The sequence below is a fragment of the Somniosus microcephalus genome, chromosome 10 (genome assembly GCF_052327205.1).
Source record: "Somniosus microcephalus isolate GS21.2 chromosome 10, FLI_Smic_1.0, whole genome shotgun sequence".
NCBI lineage: Eukaryota > Metazoa > Chordata > Chondrichthyes > Squaliformes > Somniosidae > Somniosus > Somniosus microcephalus.
In genome coordinates, this window is record NC_140996.1 from 165,263,534 (window position 1) to 165,275,574 (window position 12,041).

A 12,041-nucleotide genomic window follows, 5' to 3' on the forward strand; every position below is an offset into this window, starting at 1 on the left:
GAGTCACCTTTTTTGTTTTATTTTTATGCCAAACAGGGCTGAACAAATTCTGTAGTTCATCCATGCGATCTTTAAATGTTTGCCATTGCCTATCCACCGTCAACCCTTTGAGTAACATTCCCCAATCAATCCTACCCAACTCGCGCCTCATACCATCGTAGTTTCCTTTATTTAAATTCAATCTACCTTCGTTAACTCACCCCTAATATCTATGCAATTGGCTTTCGGACTTAGAATTGCACATTGGTTTGGAGAGTGAAATATTTATCATATTATGATCACTCTTCCCCAGAGGGTCCTTTACTATGAGATTACTAATTAACCCTGCCTCATTACACAATACAAGATCTAAAATAACCTGTTCTCTGGTTGGTTCCATGACGTAATATTCTAGGAAACTATGTCGAATGCATTCCATGAACTCGCCCTCCAGACTACTTTTGCCAATTTGATTTGCCCAGTCTATGAAAAGATTAAAGTCCCCCACGATTATTGTATTAACTTTGTTACAAGCTCCTATTATTTGATTAATTAATACACTGTCCAACTGTATAGCTACTGTTTGGGGCCTATAAACTACTCCCACCATTGTTTTCTGCCCCTTGTTATTTCTTATCTCCACCCATACAGATTCTACTTCCTGATCTTCCAAGCCAAGATCCTTTCTCACTACTGTCCTTATGTCATCCTTTATTATCAGGGCTCCCCCCTCCTATTCCATTCTGCCTGTCTTTTTGAAACGTCAAGTACCCTGGAATATTTAATCCCCAACCGTGGTCACCTTGCAACCACGTCTCTGTGATGGCTATTAGATCAAAGCCATTTATCTCTATTTGTGCCACTAATTCGTCTATCTTTATCTGAATGCACAACGCATTTGTAACAAGAGCCTTTTAATTTTAACTTTTTACCATTATTCCCTGCTTTTACCTTATTCGTTGATGCACTATTACCATTAAACACTCTGTCCCTTCAAACTCTGTCCCTTCCTGTCACACTCTGCTTATCTTCACCCAAATCGCTACACTGCTCCATTGCCTTGACTTTTCTCTTTAGATTTCTAAATTACCCCTCACCTGACCCCTCCCCGCCCCCGCTTTTTAGTTTAAAGCCCTAGTTACTCGATTCGCCAGGACAGTGGTCCCAGCCTGGTTTAGATGGAGCCCATCCCAATGGAACAGCTCCCTCTTTCCCCGGTTCTGGTGCTAGTGCCCCATGAATCAAAGCCCCTTCCTCCCACACCACTCTTTGAGCCATGCATTTAATTCTCTGATCTGCTTATCCCTATGCCAATTTGCACATGGCTCAGGTAACAATCGATTATTACTTTTGAGGTTCTGCGTTTTAATTTGGTCCCTAGCTCCTTCAACTCTCAGCAGAACCTCTTTCCTAGTTCTACCTATGTCATTGGTTCCTACGCGGACCACGACAACTGGATTCCCCCCACCCACTCCAAATTCTTCTCAAGCCGTGAGGAGATACCTTAACCCTGGCACCGGGCAAGCAACACATCCTTCGGAACTCCCAGCATGGCTGCAGAGAACGGTATCTATACCCCAACTATACTGTCCCCTACCACAACATTCCTTTTCACTCCCCCACTTGAATGGTCTCCTGTACCATGGTGCCGTGGTCCGTTTGCTCACCCACCCTGCAGACTTTGCTCTGCCCCACACAGGCAGTAAGAACCTCATACCTGTTGGATAAGAGCAAAGGCCGAGGCTCCTCCAGCACCCCACCTGGGGTTCCCTTAGCTGCCTGAGTTGCAGTCACACCCTCCTGTCCCTGACCACTAATTAGACCTGTAGCACTACCTAACCTAAGGGGTGTGACTGCTTCCTGGATCAAAGTGTCCGATAACTCTTCCCCTCCCTGATGCCCCACAATGTCTGCACCTCGGACTCCAGCTCAACAACTCTGAGCTGAAGTTCCTCGAGATGTAGACACTTACTGCAGACGCAGTCGTTCGGGATTGCGATGTTCTCCACAAATTCCCACATGCTGCAGTTGCAGCACACCACCTGCACTGCCATCCCTGTATAACCTTGTTTTATTTATTTAATTAATTCATGTATTTAAGTAACTTAGTTTATAGTTTCGTTTTTTAACTAATTACTAGCTCTAGTTTAAGTTATAGGTAGATTAATTTAAATATTTACCTGTAACAGAAACCACGACAAGTATTGGAGGCAAAAAGTAGCACCTCCTTCCCCTCTGCTCCAAATTCCCACTCTCTCCAAATTCCCATCTTTAACCCTCTGCTTAAGTGCACGCCGTTTCAGACCACTCTGTGCAGAAACTACTAAAATATTCCATCAGTACAGTTTATAGTACTGATACATCCTAGAATATAAGACTGCATAATTTAATTTCAGCTCGGCGTCACAGCTCAGGGAAAAATAGTAAGTTCAACCTCAGGCTTTTGGGAGAGGCTCATGCCTTCAAGTAAAAGCTTTAACAAAGGCCTAAAAAGACATGAAAGGCAATTCAGTGGATAAACTTAATCAGGTTATTGCAATATATATAAATTTTGTTTAAATCCTTATTTTGGACATTAGAAATTTCAGTTACTGAGAAAAAATGGTAGTTGAAGAAAATTTTCGTAAACTGTGGGAATCTGCTGGCAGATTGCTAAACTTGGACTATAAGCTTGATGGGGTACCCTTTGTGGTGTATGTAACCTGTTCCACCTTAAGAGAACTACCTTAAGAGATGTACTACTTTCTCTTGGCTGCTGTATACTGTAATACCGGTGGTGACCACACCGGTATAAAAACGTTGTGTAGTGATTTGCTGGGCAGTTCAGCCCTGAGCTCCGAATAGTAAAGACCTGTTAAAGTTATTCTTGTTGTCTGTGTCCAGTGATTTATAATAAGCATAACTGGGACACAGACTCAACAGTGGCGACGAGGACGATCTTACCCTGCGGCAGTTTTACATCCAAGGCAGCTTCGTCCTCAGAACGGGCGTCGAGAAGAGGCATCCGCCCTCATCATCCTGCTGAGCACCACATCGCACGGGAGGCATCGAGAACCCGGGTTAAAAAGAAAAATTCTGACCACGAAGCCCTCCATCAGCGACGGGCAGTGATCATCCCTTCTACCACGGTGGTGGGTAAGCCGATCAGTGACACGAGCAGAAAGTCGGCCACGTTGGCTGTGGAGTAGGGGAGGGAAAATGGAGGAAAAAGGGCGGAGAACTCGACCGCGGCCGGTGAAAAGGGCCGGGCTGCAATCGGGGCCGAGAGGCGCAGCGACTGGGGCAGCGTTAAGGCCACGAGAACCGCGGAGAACTCAACCGCAGCCGGTGTAAAGGACCGGCCTGCAAGCGGGGCGGAGAGGCGCAACAGCAGGGGAAGCGTGAATGCCCACGGGAACCGCGGGGGAGCAAAAAAGCAGCGTCGGGGAATTGAGAATCGCTGGGGAGGCGAGAACGGCAGCAGCACGGCAATCGCCATTGCAGCCAGCGGGGGAAGAAGGCAAATGCGGGAAGCCGCCATTGTAGTCGGCGGGGGAAGAAGACAAGCGCGGGAAGCCGCCATTTTGGGAAAAAGAAAATTTTTTAAAACTTGCAAGGATGCCTAAACATGGTAACATCAATGCTTTTGATAGCAATGTCAAAGATTGGGCCACGTATGTAGAACGCATTGGAGTTTATTGTACAGCAAATGAAGTACCAGATGATAAGAAAGCAATAACATTATTAAACTCAATGGGGGCAAAGACGTACGGGTTATTGAAGCATCTGATAACACCAGATAAACCGGCGGATCAGACTTTCGCGAAAATTGTTACGATCCTGCAAGAACATTTAAACCCCACGCCGCTGATGATAGCGGAACGATTTAAATTTTACAGCAGAACGCAGCTGAAAGAGGAAAGCAACGCTGAATTCTTAATTGAACTGCGTAAGCTATCAAAGTACTGTCAGTTTGGTACAGGACTAGCAGATGCTCTGAGAGATAAATTCGTGTGTGGATTATTAAAAGAAGGAACACAAAAGCGTCTGCTAGAAGAAAAGGACCTTACGCTTGAGAAAGCTGTCACCATTGCAGCATCGCACGAGGCCGCAGCAAGAGGCACCGCGGAAATGCAACTAAGGTCATCGGAACTCAGCACCAATCAAATGGCATTGGGTGCAGTAAAGTGTTATCATTGCGGAAGGACAACGCACGATCAGAATCAGTGCTGGTTCAAAAATCAGGAATGCAGAAAATGTGGCAAGCTCGGTCACATAGCTAAAGTATGCCGGTCAGGTAAGAAGACCAGCAGCAAAAAGTCACCGCAGGAAAAGTGCAAAAAGGTACACAAGGTGACAGAACAGTTCGGATGAACAGAAGACGGATTCAGACTCCAGCAGTAAGGAACTGGGTTGTCTAAGAATACATAATGTGGGTAACACAGCAGACCACCAAACTATCTGGGTCACACTTCAGATAGCAGGAGTCCAAGTGAAGATGGAATTGGACACTGGATCGGCATTGACGGTCGTGAATAAGCAAGATTACAAAAGGTTATTTCCACACATTCCCTTAAGGGATACAGAGATTGTTTTGAAAACATACACGGGGCAAAGAGTATACCCCATTGGAAAGATAAAGGTAAAGGTGGTCCACAAGGATAAAGAAAGCCGAGGAATGGACTTATATGTGTTACCTGAGGGAGGTCCACCATTACTGGGATGGGAATGGATCAGGAGAATAAATATGGACTGGCATTCCTTAAAAGCACTAACTGTAGATTCCGGCAAAAAGAAAGATGTCAAACCTAAACGACTGTCCAGAATATTGGACGATGCTAAAGAGGTGTTCCAGCAGGGACTGGGAACACTGAAATGAATTACGGCAAACATCAAAGTTGAAGAACATGCAAACCCGAAATTTTTCAAAGCCAGACCTTATGCGATACGACCTGCTGTGGAAGCTGAGCTGGAAGTACTAGAACGGTCCGGAGTACTGTCAAAGGTGGACTGGAGTGAATGGGCCACGCCCATTGTTCCCGTCATGAAGCGTTCATCGAGTAACAAGCCGGGGGAACCGGGGAAGGTTCGCATCTGTGGCGATTTCAAGATCACTGTTAATCCGGTGCTTCACACGGTGCAATATCCGCTTCCACGGATTGAGGATATCTTCACTTCGTTGGCTGGCGGGAAACACTTCACCAAGATAGACCTGGTGCAGGCGTATTTACAGATGGAAGTTGATGAAGCGTCACGCCAGTATCTCACGATCAACACGCATAAGGGCTTATATCGGTATAATAGACTGGTTTTTGGAGTGGCGTCGGCTCCAGCGATTTGGCAAAGGGCCATGGAGCAGGTATTACAGGGAATTCCAGGCACACAATGTTACCTGGACGACATTCTGATTACAGGAAATGATGATGAGGAACACCTTGCAAATTTGGAACAGGTGCTCAACAGATTGAAAGAATATGGACTTCGAGTTAATCACCAGAAATGTGAGTTCTTTCAGAAGCAAATCTCGTACTGTGGTCACGTCATTGACCAGGAGGGGCTTCACAAGTCACCTGACAAGATCGAAGCTGTTGTGAAGGCTCCCGCTCCGGAGAATGTATCCCAGTTGAGGTCGTTCCTAGGGTTGATTAACTATTACCATAAGTTTCTGCCAAATTTATCCACGGTGCTACACCCGCTGAATGCTCTTTTGCAGAAGGGAGTGCCATGGAAGTGGAGCGAGGACTGTAAGCGGGCCTTTCACAAAGGCAAGGCATTGATCACCTCTAAGGAAGTGTTGGCTCACTTCAACCCAACGCTGCCTATTCGGTTAGCTTGTGATGCTTCTCCATATGGTATTGGGGCAGTGCTCTCACATAAGTTGCCAAATGGCTTGGAAAGACCATTCGCATCCAGATCATTGACCTCCGCTGAGCGCAACTATGCTCAGATAGATAGGGAGGCTCTCAGCCTTGTGTGGGGAGTAAAGAAGTTTAATCATTACCTGCAGGGCCAAAAGTTTATGCTACTGACAGACCACCAGCCGTTGGTATCCATTTTTAACCCTAAGAAGGGTGTTTCGGTGATGACAGCACAGAGGCTCCAGAGATGGTCCCTTTTCCTAGGGGCACATCAATATCAGATTGAATTCAAAGGTACAAAGCAGCATGGTAATGCTGATGGGCTGTCGCGCCTGCCACTACCTACAGCGGAGGAGGCACCGACGGTTGACCCTGTTGAGTTATTTCACTCGACCATCATCGAATGTTTACCAGTCACCAATGCAAGTATTGAAAGAGAAACCAGGAACGACCCGACACTGTCCCGGGTCTACGAATTGACAGTGAAGGGATGGCCAGCACATGGTGATCCACTGTTACCGGCATTCTCAGCAAGACGAGAACAGCTGTCCGTCTGTCAAGGAACATTGATGTATGGAACAAGGGTGATTATTCCTCCTAAGTTAAGAGAGAGAGTTCTAAAGGAACTGCATGAAGGTCATCTGGGGGGAGTCAAGATGAAAAGCCTTGCTAGGGCTTATGTGTGGTGGCCGGGTATCGACCAACAGATAGAGGATCTGACGAAAAGCTGCTCAGGGTGCCAAAAAGTGCAAAATGCACCTCCGATTGCACCGCTGCATCCATGGGAATGGCCTTCAACCCCATGGCAACGTGTACATATTGACTTTGCTGGTCCATTCATGGACTCCATGTTTTTAATTGCGGTGGACGCACATTCTAAATGGCCAGAAGTGATTAAGATGACTACCACTACCTCGGAAAAGACGATCGCGGTGCTAAGAACGATATTTGCAAGAAATGGATTGCTAGAACAAATATGTTCAGACAACGGACCGCAGTTCGTGTCAGAAGAATTCCAGAAATTCATGAAGAAGAATGGGGTGAAACATTATACCTCTGCCCCATATCATCCGGCTACAAACGGGTTGGCCGAGAGATTTGTACAAACGTTCAAAAAAGCAATAAAGGCCATGAGCGAAGATCAGATTCCACTACAACACAAGGTGGACAATTTCCTACTGGCATATCGAAACGCCACTCATGCAGTGACAAACCAAAGTCCTGCCATGATGTTCTATAACAGGAGGTTGCGGTCCAGGTTGGACTTGTTAAAACCAAATGTGCGGAGGGAAGTTGAAAACAAACAGTTCCAGCATATAAATAACAAGACCACTCGGAGTTTCGAAATAGGACAACCAGTGTTAGCCCGGGACTATAAAAATGAGAAATGGCAATCTGGAACAATTCGGGCCAGACAAGGACCCCTGATGTACACGGTAGATATTGGTGAAAATGTAATACGACGTCATACTGACCAACTGGTAGAATCAAGAACAAGGGTCGAACCCATGGTTACGGCAGAGACAACCGTGGAAGAAGTTAGTGAACCTGAAGCATCTACCTCAGAAGTGAATGTACCTGATGATGATGTCCAATCCATAAGAGATCAACTAGATGAGTCACCCCAGCAACGAGAATCAGAGACCCCTGAAAGGCGTTATCCAACTCGGATCAGGAGGCCTCCTCAGAGACTGAATCTTTGAACTGTTTTGCATGAAGTTGTGTGTATATATATATATATATATATATATATATATATATAGTTATTATGTTATGTTAAATGGGGATATAACTGTTAAGCTAAAAAGGGAGGATTGTGGTGTATGTAACCTGTTCCACCTTAAGAGAACTACCTTAAGAGATGTACTACTTTCTCTTGGCTGCTGTATACTGTAATACCGGTGGTGACCACACGTTGTGTAGTGATTTGCTGGGCAGTGCAGCCCTGACCTCCGAATAGTAAAGACCTGTTAAAGTTATTCTTGTTGTCTGTGTCCAGTGATTTATAATAAGCATAACTGGGACACACAGACTCAACACCCTTAACACCTTTAACATTAAAAAAATCTTATCACAGCATATCAGTTACTGCTGGTATTTATGAGTCTTCAATGAATGTGCCCCATGTACCAAATTAATATATATTTATATACCCACAAAATTAGTCCTCCTGTGTAGTCCGTGTACTTTCCTACACAAACAGGACCATAAAATCTGTTACAATTACACAAAATTAGTCCTCCTATCTACTTTCCTGCACAAACAGGACCATAAATCTATTACAATTACTTTCTCTGTTTTCCTTTTTCTAAGACAGTAAATGGTACTGAAAGGGTTAATCTGGAATACTGCTTTAAATTAAACCTTGAGCAGACAAGGAAACACTGGTTCAAACTAGTATATGCAACTTTGGGTCAAATTTCAGGAGGTTCTTCATGCACAATGATCAAACACTTGGAATAGACGTCTGGGCAGAGGGGTAGAGGCAAAAACCTTGGAATTACTTAAGAAACAACTGGTGGGGGGGGGCAGAGAGTTGTTCTGGATGGGTCAATTAAGATGGTTCAAATGTCCTTCCCCATCCATAAATATCTTACTACCTGCACTGCAGCAATAAATTCCCATAAAATGCAGCAGCCCTCTGCTAACACGAGTTATATATAGTGCTGACAGGCCCATCCAAGTGAGAGCTTGAACATAGAAACATAGAAGATAGGAGCAGGAGTAGGCCATTCGGCCCCTCGAGCCTGCTCCACCATTCAATGAGATCATGGCTGATCATCCAAATTCAGTACCCTGTCCCTGCTTTCTCCCCATATCCCTTGATTCCTTTAGCCTTAAGAAATATATCTAACTCCTTCTTGAATATATTTAATGAATTGGCCTCAACTGCCTTCTGTGGTAGAGAATTCCACAGGTTCACCACTCTCTGGGTGAAGAAATTCCTCCTGATCTCAGTCCTAAATGGCTTACCCCTTATCTTTAGACTGTGACCTCTGGTTCTGGACTCCCCCGCCATCAGGAACATCCTTCCTGCATCTAGTCTGTCTAGCCCTGTTAGAATTTTATAAGTTTCAATGAGATCCCCTCTCATTCTTCTAAACTCCAGCGAGTAGAAGCCCCATCGACCCAATCTCTCCTCATACGTCATTCCTGCCATCCCAGGTATCAGTCTGGTGAATCTTTGCTGCACTCCCTCCATGGCAAGAACATCCTTCCTCAGGTAAGGTGACCAAAACTGCACACAATACTCAAGGTGTTGAGTACAACTGACTGAGTGAGGATGTGGGAGACCAACCAATAAGTTATATTTATTTAGCCACTTAGTAAAATTGGAAAGACAAATCACCAATACTGTTGGGAAGGTCTTCTGATGACGCAAGATTTGCAGCTGCCTTAAAATAATGCTTCCAAGAACAAAGTGGCAGAACAAATTCACTGCAGCCAATTGTAGTGTATGTACCTTTAAGGGGAGAACTACTTTTTACAGCTCCTGTATACGGTAGTACCGGCAGTGACCACACCTGTATATAAACCCTGAGTAGGGATCTGTATACTTAGTTTTAGAGTAACCCTCATCCAGTAAACACCTGTTGATTGTTCCCTGCAGTCTTTTGTCTAATTATTGAAGGACACAACATCAAAATACACGGATCTAACACTGGCGACGAGAAGATTCAAACCTACCTGCAACTCTGCATCACCTCCCAGGGATTCGCTCCTGGAGAACAGTGAAAGAAGAAGGCCAAGTCCAGAAGCACGGGCGTCGACCACGGGAAACCCCCCAGTCATCCAGCGGCGATTTGAGCATCGCAGGGGAGGCTGTCGAGAGCCGGGCTTGGTTCTCCAGTCACGGTGGTCCAGCGAAATGGACTGGCAACAGGTACGGCGCAGACCCTTCCCGGACAGCGGTGGCTAGAGCCGACCGACGGCACAGAAAAAAGCCGAGCAGCGTCGACGGGAGAAGAGAGAGGGTAGAGCGCACAGGGCGCAGCCGGTGTTCAGGACCAAGTGGCGTCGACGGGAGAAGAGAGAGGGTAGAGTGCACAGGGTGCAGCCGGTATTCAGGACCGAGCGGCGTCAACGAGAGAGAGCAGAGCGCAGCCGGTGTTCAAGGGCCGAGCAGCGTCAGCGAAGAAGAAAGGAAAGCGCGGGAGATGCCATTTTGAGCCGCAGCGGAGAAGAAGGGAGAGTGCGGGAGACGCCATTTTGAGCCAGTCCAACCACACCCAGGGATGCAGAAGAGTGGCAGTGTCACAGCGTTCGACAATGAAGTCGAAGATTGGACGACATATGTCGAACACATAGAAGTGTACTGCAAGGCGAATGAAGTGCCAGATGACAGGAAAGCGCTGGTATTGTTGAATTCAATGGGTGCAAAAACATATGGCTTACTGCGAAACCTAGTAACCCCAGAGAAGCCAGTGGAAAAGGATTTTGAAAACATAGTGTCAATCCTACAGGACCATTTAAACCCCACACTGCTGCTGATAGCAGAAAGATTTAAGTTTCACAAAAGGAACCAGCATAAAGATGAAAGTAATGCTGAGTATTTAACGGAACTGTGCAAGCTATCGAAACACTGCCAGTTTGGAACGGGACTAGCAGATACTTTAAGGGACAAGTTTGTGTGTGGGCTTCAAAGTGAAGGAACCCAGAAACGGCTTCTATCAGAAAAGGATCTTACGCTGGACAAGGCTTTCAGCATTGCAGTATCACACGAAGCAGCAGCACGGGGCGCGGCAGAGATACAACGGAGACCGCAAGAATATGGCACAAATGAAATGTCATACGGAACAGTGAAGTGCTTTCACTGCGGCAGAACAACACACGACCATAAGGATTGCTGGTTCAAGGACAAAGTGTGCAGACAGTGTGGGAAAGTAGGATACATAGCAAGAGTCTGCAGGTCGGGAAAGAAAACCAGCAGCAAGAAATCTCCACAGGAGAAGTACAAGAAGGTACATAAGGTGACGGAGAGTAGTTCAGACGAACAGAAAAGTGGTACAGACTCCGGAAGCAAGGAGCTGGGTTGTCTGAAACTACATAATGTGATCAAAACAGAGGATCACCAAACTATCTGGGTCACGCTCAAGATAGCCGGAGTCCAAGTGAAAATGGAATTGGACACAGGATCAGCCCTAACAGTCATAAACCGAAGGGACTACAAGCGGCTATTCTCACATATACCCTTGAGAGCTACAGAGATTGTCTTGAAGACGTACACGGGGCAAAAAGTCTACCCAAAGGAAAAATAAGGGTGAACGTTATATATAACGGCAAGGAAACACCAAAAATGGACCTATATGTATTGCCAGATGGAGGACCACCACTACTAGGACGTGAATGGATCCGGAAGATACAGCCAGATTGGCATTCCATACAAGCACTGACGGTAGATGCCAAAAAGGATGATGACGTCACACCTGGACGACTGTCAAAAATGCTAACTGACGCACAAGAAGTGTTCCAGGAGGGACTCGGAACACTAAAAGGCATAACAGCGATGATCAAAATAGAGGAAAATGCAAGCCCAAAGTTTTTTAAGGCCAGACCGGTGCCTTATGCGATCCGCCCAGCTGTCGAAGCAGAGCTGGAAGGTTTGGAACGTTTAGGAGTACTGTCCAAAGTGGACTGGAGCGAGTGGGCTACACCCAGTGTTCCTGTAATGAAGAGGTCGTTGAGTAATACGCCTGGGGAACCAAAGAAGGTTCGCATCTGTGGGGACTTTAAGGTGACAGTGAACCCAGTCCTTCACACGGTACAATATCCGCTTCCGCGGATTGAAGATATTTTCGCCTCGTTATCTGGAGGGAAACGCTTCACTAAGATTGATCTGGCCCAGGCGTACCTGCAAATGGAGGTAGAAGAAGCCTCGAAACAGTACCTCACGATCAACACTCATAAAGGTCTCTACCAATACAACCGGCTGGTGTTCGGGGTAGCATCTGCTCCGGCTATTTGGCAAAGGGCAATGGATCAAGTCCTGCAAGGGATTCCAGGGACCCAGTGTTATTTGGACGACATCCTGGTCACGGGCGAAAATGACAGTGATCACCTCGCCAACCTGGAGCAGGTGCTCACGAGATTGAAGGAATATGGGCTCCGAGCTAATCGCCACAAATGCGAGGTTTTTCCAGAAGCAGATCTCATATTGTGGCCACGTTATTGATGAAGAGGGGTTACATAAGTCCCCTGAAAAGATTGAGGCAGTAGTCAAGGCTC